We start from the raw sequence: 15,536 nt of genomic DNA, 5'->3' as shown, positions 1-15,536 counted from the left end.
ACTCAGGGAGAAAGAAAGGAAAAAAAAGGAAATTACAGTAATACAGTCCTCAAGGGATGAATAGCCCATTCCCACCCCAAAGATACATACCTCCCAGCCTTTCAACCAAATACTGGCTTCAAGCCATTAGAGTTTATTCACCGAAATCTCTTGTAGTAAACCCTGTGCCTCTACGACATTACAAAAGATATGAAATTTGCCCTTAATTAACACTTTGAGCTTACTCTGCTGGGCTATCATGGCTTGAGCCCCTTGAGCTTTAAACAAATGAAGCATTTTGACGAATTCTTTCCGCCCTTTTGCTGCGGAGGTTGTCATGTCTGAAAAACTACGACACACTGGCACTTCTGCTGAAGAAAACTGTCTTTGCCTGATTGCTCTTGACACAATCTGTTTCTTGACCCTAAAGTCTCCAAAATTTACCCGGATCGTCCGGGGGAACTTTGCATTAGAGGGGAGATGTGCGGGGACCCGATGAGCTCTCATTATTGTCAGATCCACCTTGAATTCTGGAAGGACATTCCCCTTTATGAAACTTTGTGTTTCTGCAGGAAACCCACATCCCCCACGAAAGAGAGAGGCAAATTACTTGAGGGTCTTTCCAGCTTTTGCTGCATTTTTCCCCTTCGGTTGCACATAGGGGAGCAGTTGTTTAACCTAGAAAGCGGTTCAGGGGTGATACTATCAAATCAATAACTGATAAGCAAGGGAGAAGGGTAGTTGTAAAAGTGATAAGTGATACAGAGCCAATCACATTAGTGTCATTATGTGGCTCAGTATCAGATGAGCCGGAGCCCTTGTAGTATTTGGTCTTCCATCTAGATCAGTTCTCTAAGAATGTTATCATTTTTTTCTAAATTGCTTCTAAGCTCTAGAGATGGATTCGAGCAACCCCGAGGAAGCCCAGAGTGGTGCAAGCCATAGCTAGCCTGAAGAAGTAGCCAGGTCTCATCGACCCGTGGTGCAGATTGAACCCTGGCCGAAGCAATATACGTTCTTTTCTGCGCATTTCCAGACAGCCTCACAGCTAGATTATTTTCTTATTACTGAGTCTTTCTCAAATGTAGAGATAGGATATATCTATAACTGCTTCTGAGATCATCAGCTGCGTATTTGACAGTTCAGATACCCTCTAGGAAAACCTCTAGGCAAGGTATGTCTCTTAATAAATCTTTGCTATTGAAAGAAGCATTTCTGGAAGAGATGGGGAATAAAACCTGCCTTTTCTTCTTGGAAAATGAAGCTTCTGCATCAACAGACATTATTTGAGAGGCTTACAAATCAACAGTGAGGGGTGAAAACATTACCTATGAAAGCGCTTGGCGAAAGATAGAAAACGAGTAGCTGCTAAATCTTTCAAAAGCACTGCAAAGTGCTGAAATTAAGGTGCAAGAGGAGTTAGATGAATTAAGTTACCAAGCCAGAGAGCTGACTAAAAATAATTGTCAAACTTTCTTGCTGGAGAAGGAGATTATAAATTTGCAGACTTATGGACAAGAGTTATATGAAGAGGGAGAAGTTAGTGGTAGATTGTAGGCATGGCGTGCTCGCACTTGACAGGTGGAAAACAACATTAACAAAATAGAAGATCCAGCTACAGGGAAAATAGAAAAGGAGTAGCGCTTATCTTTAATGTATATTTTTGAAAGATTTATGAAAAGAGTATCGATCCCACAGATGAGGCTATTGAAAGACTTTTATGTCTGGTCAAAGTACCCTCTTTGACAACAGAGGAAACAAGCAACTTCATTCGCCAGATAGAAACAGATGAAGTGGCGGAGGTGATGAGGGCGCTTCCACCTTGCAAAGGTTCAGGAGAGGATGGTTACCCCTCTGAATGGTCCATATCCATGATTAAGCATTTAAGGCATCCACTGATGCAGCTCTTTAATTATTTCTTGAAAGGGGTGTTATATCCCCTTCATTTAAGAAAAGAATCCTAATTTGTTTCCCTAAAAAAAAAAATTCAGAAGAGGTACATTCTTATCATCCTATCACTTTATTGAAATCAGATGATTAGATTTTTATGAAGATCTTGGCCAGGAGATTATCAGCTGTAAAAACCAATTTAGTGGCAGTGGATCATAATGGGTTCATTCCCACTCGTCAATTATTTTCCAACACACATTTTATATTTGAGGCTATGGATTATTATGAAGCTAATCAGATCCCATTATTAGTTTTGTTTGTCGATGCTAAAAAAGCTTTTGATTTGGTGAGTTAGAAATGCTTATTTCAAGCCCTGGAAACATTGAAATTCCCTGTTCAACTAATCGAGACAATAGGCAGCATATATCAGGGATCGGTGGCATTTGTGACAAATTGTCAACTTTTATAAATATTCTTTGAGGCACAATGCAAGGGTGCCCACTACCACCCATGCTGTTCTCTCTTTTTATTGAGCCTCTGGCATGTGCCTTAAGGAGAACAGAGGTAGTCCGTCCATCTTTTATAGTATTCCCTAAACTCGAGTTATATGCAGATGATTTAATTTCATATATTCCAGTAGTTATAAATGAAACGTTTGAGATTTTGGGGAATTTCATAACTGTGTCTGGTTACACTAATAATACAGCCAAAACAGAACTGTTGCTTTTTAATGTGGAGGTTAAGGATTTGCCAGTAGACCTCCAGAAGACTCACAGGAACAGGCCCATTAGATATTTAGGTATGATGGACTCCGAAAATCTTGAGAATCTCTATAAATTAAATTGTATCCCATTGATCAGGAAGATTGAAGAAAAATGAGACAGGTGGCAGAAGCTTCTGATCTCGGTTGTTGGTAGGGTTGAAATAATTAAGACGTATTGCCCTTATAATTTTTTCTTTTTATCACCTAAATAATGCATTTTTCACAAAACTGAATGTAATGATGTCAGCATTCAAAAGGAATAAGGCCAACCCACAAATAAGTAGATTCAAATCAACTCTTCTCTGAGAAGAGGGAGGGATGGTACTGTCAGATAGGAAAGCATATTATCTGGTAGCTATCTAGTTATGCACACTAGGAAACATAATATATTGAAGGTGTCGGTGGTGGACAATTTTTATATGGGAAAATGTCTGAATGAAGCTCCACTATATCCAAGCTTTATTAAATTCTATGAGAGAAATCCCAAACTGGTTAGATATAAGACCATATCATTATTTAAGTTAAAGCAAAAACAGCTCTGGTGTTATCTTGCAATTCCACAGATTCATGCAACACTTCCCCTTAACTCTTTCTGCCCCCAGAGCTACATAAAACTATGAAAAAATGAGAAAGAGCTAAATGGGGAGAATAGGTGATTGGTTAAATACTAACAATGAAATTGTTTCATGGGAAGTAGTACATGCGAGCCTTTCCTCGGGACAGGTTCTTAATGCTTTAGAGTACTTTCAAATACAAAGTGTGCTGAAGAAATTACTCCCACTTCAGGTAGAGGAATCAAGGGAGAGTGAAGGTTGTGTATGAATACAAAAATGCAGAGAAAAAGATCAGGCAATGGGTAGATTAGATATATATGAGCCATAGAAAGGCTGATTAAATATTTCCGATTGCTCAGGGGAAATGGAGAAAGGAGGTAGGTGTGAATTTGGCAGAGGGACATTGGTCTGTAGCCTCGCGTTTTAATGCTCAGCATGTGTAAATGCATTCAGCTTGTTTAGTGTACTATACCCCTGCAAAACTGCGTGAGTGAAATGGGAATATTAGGAACAACTGCCCTAGATGCGACTCGTTGGGCACATGGGGAGCACATTATTTGGATCTGTCTGAGGTTGGTGAGATATTGGGATGGGGTACTAACATTTGTTCAAGGGGTTTTCGGAGTTTGGTTCATTCCAGACGCTAAAGCTATACTGCTAGGAAGTATCAGACATATGGCCTATGGTTAAGAAATAAGCAGGCCAGGTGGTACTTAATTGCCTGTTCAGTGATAAAAAGTGAATGGAAATCAAGAGACCAGCACGATTCTCAAATAGGGTTTAGTAAGCTGGTTGGAGTTTACAACAAAGAGATATTGTATGCCAAAAGGGTAGGGAGTGTTTTTTTTTTTTAAGTTTTCCAATGTTTTTTGCACTAAATGGAAAGCACTTTAACAGAGAGTACTGTATAAAACGTTTGACTTTATGCACCTTAGACATTTTGTGGCATATTCTCAAGGATCTATCGCCGAGTTATCGGCACCTTATCACAGCCAAAGTCGCGCTAAATTTATCACCCCAATCACAAGCTGGTGCAAACAGCCGATATCACCAGTTTACCAGTGAGCAGCCGCAAAAAACATCTCTACGGATGACCCCGGTAACTATCGCTAATGATATGCAGAGTAGGCGTACCCGAGCAAAAAGCCACGACAACACCACACTGCAACATTCTCAACGACCAGCTAGATCGGTGATAATTTCACAAAACATGCGATATAGCGCGTTAGCAGCAGGAAATTAACACCTGCCCTGACCTGGTGCAAAGTCGGACGACAGCCGGCACCAGAAAAGGGAGCCCAGCCCACAGCCACACCTGAAGAACAACAGATGCCATGGAGCTACTCATCATGCAGCTCGGAGCCCCAACAGGGCCACAGCACCACCAGCCCCAGGACGGCCCCCCCCGGACCTCCACCGCCCCCCCCCCCGGACCACCACAGAAGCAGCGCAGACAAAGACAGCGGACCTTCAGGAAACGCACCAGCCTCAAAGATTGAACACCAGAGTATGTCATTGCCCACTACAGACTCAAAAGGACAACCATCCTCCACATCTTGAACATCATTGCCCACAGGCTGACAGCAGCAACACAGCGGACAACCAACATCCCTCTGCAGAGAAAGTGTGCTGCACCTGTTGGCCTCTGGAACATTCCAACCAACAACCGCCAGACTCGGAGGAGTCTCACAGCCAGCCCTATCAAAGTTCCTCAAACCTGTCCTGGATGCCATCATCAGCTTGGTACCCCAGTACCTATACTTCCCCCACTCTGTGCAGGAACAGCTGAAGACCAAGCAAGGCTTCTACACCATAGCTGCATTCCCGCACGTGTTGGGGGAAATTGACTGCACACATGTCCTACTTGTGCCCCCTGCCGAAAATGCACACAATTACCGCAACAGAAAGCACACGTATTCCATCAATGTGCAGGCAATAGTGGACCACCGGGGACTCTTCACCAATGTCGTCGCCAACTACCCAGGCAGTATGTATGACTCATACATCTTCCGACAGGCCATCATCAACCGTCGCTTCCAGGATGGCACCTACAGAAATGCAGTGCTCGTTGGTAAGTACCAAATGAACACACCACACACCTCCAATCCACAATCATGCAACTCACACGTCTGGCAATGCACACGTTACAAAATCACATACAACATGCCAACCAACATGCCCACCCCCCCAGACATGGCAGCACAACTTACTGTGACAACCTGGGCTAGCCATGTACATGAGCCATCAACGTCATGGCACCCCAGCCACACAATAGCAGAATGTGGGGAGAGGTGGGAACCAGGTATGTGCGAAGGAGGCAACTGACCCATGAATAAGAATATACACAATGCCAAGTGTGGCGTGGATGTGCTGGACAGACTGCAGTATGCAGACCACAGACATATCCATGTTGACACATAATGCTGGTGGTGGTAGTGTTGTGGACAGTGGATGCAACCATTTCACCCCAGCCAGTGGGGAAGATCACAGAAATGTAGCTTGTTACATCCCCACTGTAAGCGTGTGCGGAGTGGGCTGGCCCGGCGCACGCCAGGCTAGCGTAGGGATGTGAATAAAAAGCACATAACCCTGGGCGTGGTTCTCTTCCTGAATGCCCAACGTGTCTGCCAGGGTGGCGCCTCTCACCCCGCAACGAGGCCGACGCCATGTGCAGCCATGACTGCGATCCTGGGCGCCTGCCGCAGCCCGAACCAGACTCGTCCACCGCTGCGCATTCCAGGCCTCACTGCTCACCTGCTGACACCGGCGTGTCTCCAAGAGTGCCCACCACGTGCCTGTGCCAGCCGCAAGCCATAGGCCTTTGACCTTGGCAGCCTCCTCAGACCATCGCGGACTCAGCGAGCAAGGCCCGCAGAACTCTTTTCCCATTGACGCACTCCACCGGCATACACAGCGGACAAGTAGGTTACACATTTGGAATTGAGTCTTGATAACACGTTGGCACAGTACATATTCGTGGCATCGTTTAAATCCCTTTACTCCCTTCGATGTGGTGCCACCAACTCTGTGCATTCCGACAACACGTGTCTGTGGGCCCCTGAGGACTTCTGCCTTAGGCCTACGCACCGGTCCAGCAGGCCTCAGACAAATCCAATTCCAACCTGTCCCAGGCAGGACACGGCATCGTCGCAGGGTGCACACCCGCTAAGCTCTGGTGCCCCCAATTCCGTCAACCAGGAATCTTCTCCACATGCCATTCCAATGCCGTGTGTTAGAGATCCAGGAGGAGCTGGCTGCACAGCGGTTGCCCCACGCTGATCACTGCCTCCGGCACACACTGCGGTCGAGTAGGACACACAATGGGAACTGAGTCTTGATTTGTTCATTGCAGAGTTTATATCATTGTACAGGCCTCATCGCAGACTGCATCCCCTCACAGCTCTGGTGCCATTGACTCTGTGCCACGGGAGTCATGGGCACTCTCCCGTTGAACTTTGTTGGCGTCTGAGTCTATGGCCTGGGGATTGTCTTCATCATGTAGCTGATACTGACATGGTGGTAAAAGGAGACTGTAGCAATCAACTCCTCCATAATGCCTGATTCTGTTTGCTTCTGCTCTCTGCATCATGCCCTGGATGGACACCTTCCACTGTCCCCTGTAACACTCCGTGACAGACCCGTGCAGCACTCGTGGCTCTGTCTCAGTGCACCACAAGTCACCGTCCCTTGCGGGTCTGCCTGTGCTGACTGCAGGGCATCCAGGGCCACTAACTCTGTGCAGCTCACGTCATGGACCCTTGCTGTTTGCACTTTGAACTTCTGATTGTCTGATCACTGTTGTAGTTGTTGCCAGCACCAACCAACACCTGAGGGGTTGCTTACACTACACAACACCCATCCAGCACAGGCGTCACTGAACGTGTAAACCTGGAAATAAAAGGTGCCGGGCACACGTGCCTGTAGCCAGTTCCACACATTCTCTCAGTGTGTCCGTGCAGTCATTATATATGCATGAGGGCCCCGGGCCATACCACATCACATTGTGCTGTGTACAGTGTGCGCAACCTTGTCAACTCAGGCAGTAGAGTAGACCTGGGAAATGTAGCTGTGCCGGACCCCCCTGTGAGCGTAAGTGAGTGGACCGGCGTACCGAAGCACGGAGAAGGGGTGTGGTCATTCGACACGTGGCTCTGGCCGTGGTTGAGTATAGGCCTTGACAAGGAGGCAACTAATGCGTGTGTCTCAGGTGTAGTGTCTGCGCCAGCTGTCACGCAATGTATGATGTTGCTATGTAGCATGCCCACGGAGTGCGGCCTCGGCCGAGGGGTACATGAGGGTGAGCAAGCCCGCCCGGGGTGCGGGATCAGACATGCCAACTGTTGTGTGTGTCGCTATTTCCGCAGCATAAGCCAAAGGTCTACCCTCAACCGCAGGGCGAGTTCAGCCAGGCATGTACTCTACATCTGTGTCCGCCCTGTCCTTACCATAGGCCTACACACACGTGGCCGCCCACCTTCAGCACACAACATCACAGTGTCGTAGTCAGGCTTGTGGCCATGCGCAGACGGGCATGACAATGGTGTGCCATAGGGGTGCAAGTGATGCAACCACGCTGCGCACACTAGTGAATAGGCTTAGGGGGAGGGAGGAGCAGCAGTGAGGCTATGTACTACACATTGATGCCGCTCATTTGCAACAAGCAGTACATGTCATACAGGAATCACAACGTCACACATATCACACACCAAAGAACCAGTGAGCCTGCCAACACATCATGCAGAACCAACTATTGACTCACGTCTCTCTGCACTGTCACAGGTGACCAAGGATATGCACTCTGTGCTTGGATGATGACTCCCCTCCGAGCCCCGAACACACAGGCCCAAAGGCAGTACAATGCGGCCCACAAATGCACCAGGGGCATCGTGGAACACACATTTGGCGTGTTGAAGTCACGTTTCAGGTGCCTGGACGTCACAGGTGGAAGGCTCCTGCACAGCCCTGACAACATGCAACGATCATCTCGCACATGATGTCAGGGCTGTGCAGGAGCCTTCTGCATTGGTGCAGTTGACATGCAGGCTGCATGTCAATGTACATTGTGACTGTGAGGAGATGCCTATGTGATGCGGGACAATGGTCATTTGTTCTACGTCACGGATGTGGGGTTGTGCTCATACATTATCATCTCACTGTTTTTATACTCTGCTTTTATGGTGCTTTTCCCGCATGACGCATGGGTATTGCAGGCCTATTGCTAGTTATCGCTGATTTTTGTATCTCAGCTTTTTTTGCATTCGTGTTTTGCATTTTTGCAGCGTCGCATTGGTTTTAACGCGGTCATTTTACGCGTTCTCATGGGTCTATTGCATGGTGCCACTGTGTTGTGAATTTCACGTTAACCCGCAATAGACTGCGATGTGAAGAGTTGCGTTAAGCTACTTTTGCGGTGGTTATCACATATTCTTGAGAATATACCTCTTTGAGTCTATGTTATCTTAATTTATTGTGGGATGGTCAGTTGAGAAACTAAGGAATATGTTTCAATAGCAGGCAGTCAGGCTAAGTAATTAATTAGGATGATGTGTTGAGGGGTTTCGTTCTGACGCACAAAAAGCAGTTTATAATTGCCCTTTCTTTTTTTCTCTTGCACTTTAGCCATGCCAAATGCACTTTTATTGTAATATGTTGTGGACTTAGAGTGGAATGGTCAGGAGATGCGAGGTCTAAATTTTACTTCATGTAAGATGTTCTATTAATGTAATTTATTAAAGTAATACATGGAAACTCTCAAAATTATTAAAGAATAAAGAAAAGAAAAAGTGTAATGTTTTAATTGGATCAACTGAAGTTAACCAAGACCACAACTCCCAGAATGCACCAGGGTAGTAAGTGAAAACAGAGGCATGTAGCACCATGTAGTAGGTGGCTATAGTATTCTGGTAACCTCATCCAAAATCCACAGTACTTTAGGTAAGATGGAACTTGCTTATCATCATTTTCATTCACCCTGACAGCAGTAGGGGGTTTAGCATTAGATGAGAGAGAAAATAGCACTAGGAGAGGCCAAAGCACTTGGATGAAGAGGACAGACAAGAGGAGCAGCAACTTTGGCCCAGGAGGAGGCTCTTAACTTCTGCAAAAATTGAAGTTGAACAGTGTTCCTTGGCGGGACCTTGAAAGACAGCCTCTAGGGGGTTTAATAAATGCACTCTGTATTTGCAGGTCATTGTCTATGTGTTGCTGAGGATATCCAATATGCCCACCCGACATTCTGAGGCCAGCCTTGATTCTTTAGTGGGACCCAGGCTCACCATGAGCCACATCTCTGTTATAATCACTCAACCTTAACAAAAGCAAGAGACACTGCTCCATTGAATCTCATTTACCGATGCCAGTTCCTGACCTGGGGTGAATGCACACAGCACTCTCGCCAATGCCAGTGCATCACTAGAACACTTGAGCACACAGACTATTGTCTCTGCCTGTTAACCGAACCATATTTCAACCTGCAGTCCCTGTTTTGCCACTGGCACTCTCAGGCACAAAGCAGGAGATTGCCAGTGACTGAAACTACACATGCAGCTCCAGTGCAGGAACGCGGTACCCAGTGTGGACCAAGGGTGGGTTAATGTCATACTCATGTCTGCAGGACCTGCCTTCAGCTGTTATGAATGCAGCACTCTTTGGTCCATGTGATGCACACTGTAGCCTACTATAATGCCGCACCAGGCCATATCTGAAAGTCAGGCGGGTTTCCAACAGAGAATGGGAAACCCTCAGCACTCCCAAATGTGGATCCACACCACCCTCTCTTCCCTCTGTTTCCTTGGATGCCGGAATCACAAAGGCAGTGTCAGGGGTCATAATAGTCATACCATGGGGAGAAGCTGCAACCCCTGGCAACTCCTGAATTGCTTACATGTGCAGCTCTGCTCCTCACAGATATTCCTTCTCCCGTTACCCTTCAATAATACTTTAAGATACAATAGATCAGTAGCACAATTCTGCACCGGCACTAGGGAGAAGGGAGGAGAGTGACATATCTCTGTAGATATGGTGGTCTCCTATTATGAGGAGAAGCTGCTACTCCTGGCAACTCCTGAATTGCTCACATGGTCAGCTCTGCTCCTCACAAGTATTCCTTCTCCTGTTCCCCTTCAATAATACTTTAAGATACAATGGATCAGTAGCACAATTCCGCACCGGCACTAGGGAGAAGGGAGGAGAGTGCCATAGCTCGGTAGATATGTTGCTCTCCTGCTCTTTCCCTGTCGTGCAACGTAGCGCAGTACCTTTAGATGTTGCGCTGTGCTGCATGACACCTTTGTAAATGTGGGATTAGTGTTTATTGATTTGTTCATTGTAGGGGGTACTCACTGCAAACATGCAGATCGATCCTGTCACTGCTGACCTCATTGTATGACGTGCCGTAAACTGGGTTGGACCTCCGCTCGAAAGGATTACAAGAGTCCTTTATAGCTTCCTCTCATACAAATGTGAGTCTGTTAGGGCCTCCTTCTGAGTGCTGAGTAATTCTCAATTTGCCCGGTTAGAGAGTTCCCAGTCGATGCAGGCATTACAATTTATGCATGAAAATAGTACTGCCAGTATTTCTTATCTGGACATTTGAGAGGCCCAAAGCCCAGTGAAATGCCCGGATTCAAATCAGGTGAAAATGGGGAATTACAGGAAGAATCTGGAGTGGAAACACTGATTCATGTGGTAATGGGTCATTCTTTAGTGGACAGTCGGAGTTCAGTTTTGAATACCTTTGGGGCATATTATCAAGAGAGATATAGCCGCTTTTTCGGCACACAGCACCGAAAAAGCGGCGATTTATTTATCTCAATATCATCAAGAACACGCTAACAAGCGGTAGCGTGTGTTTCCTTGCGAGTTTGCATGTCAGCGATCAATATCGCTAATGACATGCAAAGTAGGCGTTGCTTTGTAAAACAACATGGGAATCCTTGCTAACACGGCTTCGCGATATTAGCAAGCCATGCAGCAGACCCCCAAAGCGATATAAATAACCGCAGGAATGTAACGCCTGCTTTAAAAGTGACTTAGGCATACTGATAATGGGAGGTGGATTGCCAGGTTAGGTCCACACTCCCCTATCGGCAAGATTCTCCTTAGCGCTGTGAAATCATCGCTGGATTTCACACGCTATTCCTGCGAAGTGGCCTCTATTGCTGGAACTACATCGCCTGTTAGCAAAACGTTGATAATACGTCGCTAGAACGGCAATGTAATCCAGCGATACAGTAAATCACGCTAAGCGCGATTTGCGATAATTATCGCATCTCCTAGCTAATATGCCCCTATGTGTTACAGGACCTCAAAGTTACTTGTACAAATAGTATCAGTAATTCGAGATAAAGGAATATTGCAGTGGTATTTCTACACCACTTAGAAATATGGGCTATAACAGCGCTCGGATTTCAGGGACCCTCAGACCCAGGTGCTACAGTCTGAGTTGTGTTTCATCCGCTACTCCTCTAAGCAATACACCTTTGGGGACCTCTCTGTGCCCAATGCAGGATTCAGAGAGCTAAGGTTAATCAATCGTCGGTGTGGTGTGATCAGATTCTATTTAGTATTACCCTTACACATATGTGGGACTAAGGTAGACAAAAACCTTTACAACAATATCGCAGGTAAACTGGTGCTGTTGGCACCAGCTTGTGAATGGGGCGATACATTTTTCGCGACTTTGGCTGCGATAAAGTGTCGTTAACTCGGCGATGGCTCCTTGAGAATATGCCCCCATGTTTAGGTCTCGCTGAGCCAGCGCATGCGCTGCCCTGCGAGACATTTAGTGTGTGGGTTTTCAAAGTGCTGCCACAGGCTTTTGGTGGCCTCAAGCTTGCGTGCATGCAAGCGTGCACGCGCGCAGCCGCCATCTGTCTTTCCTCTGTCACACAACTCCTGCTTCTCCCCCCCACCACAGATCACTTCGCTTGCCGCGCTTGATCGCGATCACTTTCACTTTCGCAGGCCGCGCGGCCTTGTCACTTTCACGGCCGCGTGGCCAATGCTTGTTTGTCAGGACTCTTGCTGAGCTCGCTGTTAGGCGCCACACACAAGTCGCTCCTGTCGTGCCCCATGCTGCTCTCACCACTGTTCGACCTTCCGGTTTCAGGCCTCTCGGTAGAGTCAATATTGTCAGACCTCGGACTACAGTCCCTGCTGTCAGTCACCATACTGAAGTCTCTGTTGTCAGTCCACCAGCTACACCCACTACGGTCATCCGCCATTGTGCATTCACAGGTACACTCGCTGCTGGAAGGCTCTCGGAAGCAATCACTGTTGTCAGCCCTCAAGCTCCACCATCTCTGGCCATGTCTTCGGATGGAAACTTTGATAAGGCGTCTCTTGGTGAGAAACGTCCTCGTGCGACTTCTCCTAGAGAGTGCCATCTCAAAACGACTCTTTCTCTGGCAGGCAGTGCCTTTCAGACGGATGGAACTGTGCTTCCGTTTACAAGTCCTGACCTTTTAAACACTTTAAGTTTAAAATCCCCTTTTCAGACGAATCCTTCAACGACCTTTTAAACGCTCTCTCTACCTGACAGGGTGGCCACGGTTTTTCCAGCCCCCCGCGCCCTTTACCTACAGAGGTGGCACAATCTTCACAGCAGGCAGCTCGAAGACCGCACAAAATGACAGTTGCTCTTTCTGACAGTCATTATTCTCGAATGCCTGAGGTCAGATTGGTCAGACCTTGGTGTTTACGATCTCTTCATCCAATCAGGCTGTCTGGAACTTGAAGGCGGCAGCATTCTTTGTACCTGACAATCTCATTGAGTGGCAAATCACGTTGTTTTGGGCGACTGAACCGTGACCTGGCTTGCGAAGGCACCATTCAAACGTGTGAAGTGTGAAGTGTCTAGGCGCTAGAAAGAAAACAAGCATTAGCATTGCCAATAGGTCTCGCTTTTGGGACCTTATAAGTATTTAGTTATGCAGCACAATATCCTTGGTGCAACAACATCACCTGTTGCATGGCTAAACACTTATAAGGTCCCAAAGACGAGACCTATTGGCTATGCCAATGCTTGTTTTTGTAGTTCCCGACCTCTCTTTATCACAGTCCTCCAGTAAAATGCAATTCATTTCACATAACATGTTTAATTCATGACTGTTAAACAGAATTACTTTAAGGTTTGTCTTGAGCATGCCATCTTAGGTGAAAGAATGCGTGAATTTTGGGAAATTACTCAAGTTGTCATAGGGTGGCTTCTGTTGCTTGGAATGACAATAAAACTTTACATACTCACAGTCCAACCGATTATCTCACCCATAATTACTTCCGGGAGGAGGATCATGCATAACTCATGGGTATTTTTCAAAGTCTAAAACCGGATAGTTCTGGTTTTATGTCAGTAGTGACAACCGTATCCTGCTGGACTGACAGCATTTCTCAATACTGGCTGATCTGTATTTTTCGTTAATTGACTGTTTTAACACCAAACAAATGTGAACCAGTTCAATTTTATGTTTCATTTGGACAAGTGATGTTTTTGTGTGAAAAAAAGATGACTAACAGGAAATGTTGGGATTTTACAAACTCACGCATCCTTGTAAAAATATCCCTACAGCAATTTGCAGTTGCTTGAGAATATTTACTCTCATTGTCAGATATTTCTCTAATGCCTGTGAACATTAAATTAGAGAATATTTGAGTTGAGGTGTAGCGCTGGACTTTTTGTTAATACTATGCTGTAAAAACATATAAAACATATGTAGTTAATAACATCTACACTTTTTTCAACCAGAGAGGGGTGGAACCTATACTAAAAGGAAATTATATGAAAATAGACATATTTCGTTTTGGTTCTTTGGACTTTTCTGTGGTCAGAATATAGCAGGGAATCCCATGTCAGTTAAGGTGCAGTATTGATTCTTTTCATAGCTATGAAAGACCTGATTCTTATGAAGTCGAAGCAGCTCCTGGTAACAGGTCCAGCTGTAAGTGGATCATATTGGTTGCAGGTTCACAGCCCCACACATGGGAAGAAGGTCGAATTTGAGGGAGTAAGAGGCCCAAACCGCAAGTTTCTAGTTTTGTTATCGAATCAATAGAAAGAGAACTGCTCGGGATCATCCACTCCCATTACAACAACTTTCACAAATCATGGTGCGTATTTCTAAGAAACGGCGTTAAAATTATCGCCGCTTTAGCGGCAGAAAACTGCCACTAAAGCGGCGATAATGGGCTTGATAATATGCCCTAGAGAATTCCAATAGAAGCCCATGTTCTGGTGTCAACATGGGCTTCTATTGGAATTCTCTGCGGCATATTATCAAGCCCATTATCGCCGCTTTAGTGGCGATAATGTTAACGCCGTGCTTGATAATATGCCCCAAAATATATTGTATATTTCTGCACAGGCCTAGGTCTTAGAAGGTACAATGGCAATGAAATGTGGTTCAAACCCTTATCTTTTAAGGTATTTTGTACTCCCCGTTTTTCAAATCTTGAGGTAGTCGCCAACAAAAACTCGCCACCTTCAATTTCAAAATTGTTTAAAAAGTTTTTTACTACAGATTTTACTTCTGGCAGTCATCCCAATGAGCCTCGCAATGTGAAGAGCTCACCAAGTGTTTCTCAAATCAAATTAATGAAAGAAACGTGAAGAAAAAACGTGAAAGAGGCGAGATGGCACCTCACGTGCGCAACACCAATTGAGCCTGCTGACTGGTACTCATCAGCTTTGCCCACTCTTATCATCATCGGTGGCCATCACGCTCCAAAACAATAATGAACAAGTGTCCACAACATAAACCCAAAAAGAAAATTTTTTGGTAAATAGTGCGCCTGGATAGTGAAAAATAAAAATTGAAAAGGATGCACCCTCTATAGGTTCAACCTTTATTCTTCCTTAGAAGTGCACCCAATTCAAATCTTAAAAAAGGTTGCTAAATATGCATACCATTATGTGCCGACATGTTTCATCGCCAGAGATTATTTTTGGCGATTTCGTCAGGGCAGGAACAGTCGCTAGGCACACGTCAGTGACACTTCTTAAAGTTTCATTCGGGGACCTTCTAGAGCCATGGCCTCTCGTACCAGCTCTAATTTTTGTTTTTTAGATCACCCAAAGGCTCCTTGTGTGAGTCCTCGTGATGTTTCAGCATTCAGCCGTAATGCCGATCCAAAGCCTCACGGAGCTCCTTCTCTCCGCCGGTCGCCGTGAGGCTTTGGATCGGCATTACGGCTGAATGCTGAAACATCACGAGGACTCACACAAGGAGCCTTTGGGTGATCTAAAAAACAAAAATTAGAGCTGGTACGAGAGGCCATGGCTCTAGAAGGTCCCCGAATGAAACTTTAAGAAGTGTCACTGACGTGTGCCTAGCGACTGTTCCTGCCCTGACGAA

This window comes from Triturus cristatus, chromosome 6, assembly GCF_964204655.1.
Source record: "Triturus cristatus chromosome 6, aTriCri1.1, whole genome shotgun sequence".
Taxonomy (NCBI): domain Eukaryota; kingdom Metazoa; phylum Chordata; class Amphibia; order Caudata; family Salamandridae; genus Triturus; species Triturus cristatus.
Note: the sequence above shows the minus strand (reverse complement) of the source record.